The sequence below is a fragment of the Callorhinus ursinus genome, unplaced genomic scaffold (genome assembly GCF_003265705.2).
Source record: "Callorhinus ursinus isolate GAN/ISIS: 27379988/994484 unplaced genomic scaffold, GSC_fseal_2.0 scaffold26, whole genome shotgun sequence".
NCBI lineage: Eukaryota > Metazoa > Chordata > Mammalia > Carnivora > Otariidae > Callorhinus > Callorhinus ursinus.
In genome coordinates, this window is record NW_027397088.1 from 9,809,267 (window position 1) to 9,811,119 (window position 1,853).

The following is a 1,853-nucleotide window of genomic DNA, read 5'->3' on the forward strand; positions in this document are numbered from 1 at the left end:
GTAACCTCTGGATCTTCAGAACCCATTTTATGGCTTCGAAGGGTGTTAAAACGGGGCTTGGCAAGTGTTTATTGGGCCAAGGTATATGGTTCAAAGGAAACAGAACCACACGGGCTTGCTTGTGTAACAGTGTGAAGCAACTACATTAAACTAAGCCAGATTACTCCGAAGGGGAAAAGGGTGTTAGGAAAACCTTCTGTGAGTAAGAGCAGATAGGTTGCCAAAGAGTAAAAGAACAGTGTCTTAGAAATCGAGTAATGGGGACACACACAATAATTGTTCTGCTTTCTCTTAAATATATGGACATCAGCAAAAGGAATAGCTGGTTTGGGAAGAGGAAATCACAAAGAATATAGAGTGTCAATGCATTTCTTCTGTGCTTAGGTGAGTTCAGAGAAAGACAAAACTAATTCCCAGGGGGGAATGAGGGAGAGAAAACCAGGAATGTTCTATGGGAAGGAGACCTAAAGGAGCAGGTAAAAAAGGCCTGAAGATTGCTACTTCAAGACACCACTGAGTGTAGAAGAACATTCCAAAGGTTAGGGCTGTCATGACAGCCTTCTGGGCTGCTACCTATTCTCTATTAGCTTCTGATTGTCAGAAGAGTGACAAGTGTGTGAAAGGGGAAAGAGTAGGTAGTGCTCATCTTGCTGACCGAGTGGAGTAAGGAAGGCCATTGGGCGACCATGTCCAGCAAAGTATTTCTCGGCATCAGATTGCAATGACACGAATGTTTAATGGCATCCTTGGTCTTTCCATTTTTGCCACCAACTGTTTGCACTCTCACCCATATTTTGGTAGCGCACGGTTGCTGCATGTTTTCTGTTTACTACTATTTTTTTCCTTTATGCACTTTTGACATTCCAGATGCTTTCTCTGGTGCAGGATCTCTCAGCCTCAGCCCTATTGATATGTTGGGCCAGAAAATTCTTTGTCATGGGAGAGTTGCCTGTGAATTGTAGGATGCTTAGTAGTATCCTTGGCCTCTACCTGTGAGAGACCAGTAGCATCCCCTCAACCAGTAGGGACAATCAGAATTGTCTCCAGATAATGCTACCTGATGTCCCCAGGGGAGAAAAATTGCCCCAGGTGAGAATGACTGGTCTAGTTCGTGCTTATTGTGTAGTGTGAAAAATGTCACATTAAAAAATAAATGTGATCCCTAGAAATATTGTTCCAGTGGTTGCCAAGTGGGATGAAAATTTAAGCTGCCTCTTTATTAATCATTAGTTAATTGCTCTGAACTGGCACTTGGTGTCACATTTCAAAACTTTTTGTCTCAGTGCTTTGATGGATGCACTTACGTGTTTTTGGAAGTAAAATTCTGTTTTTATCTATCTAACGATCTATCATCTATCATCTAACTACTTATTTATATGTATGTTGCCTTATAAATATCATTGTTTTGGGTTAAAACATTTGAAAAATATGATTTTCCCAACCAGGACAGGTTATCAGGAGCTCACAGAAGGTGACTCAGGAAGAATGCATATTCAAAACATATTGTGTGGGGGGAGACAATCCTCTCCATCAATGCTAATGGTTACTGACTTGAATTCAGAAGTGGAATAAACTTGGCACATCAGTATGGGGGTGATGACAAATAAGCACACTGAACAATTCTGAACACATAGTTATAGCCATTTCTTGACCTACCTCTGATGTAATTTCTAGGTCTTTTTTTTTTTCTTTTTTTAAGTCCCAAGTGTTAATGACACAAAGCAACTGTAGTGGAATGGACAGTGCGCCAGGCTAGCAGTTAAACGACTGGGTTCAAGTCTCCACCCTTCCGTGGAGTCACTTAGAGTGGAGAGCCTGAGATCCTTATCCCCAAAATGGGGAGAAAAATTCTA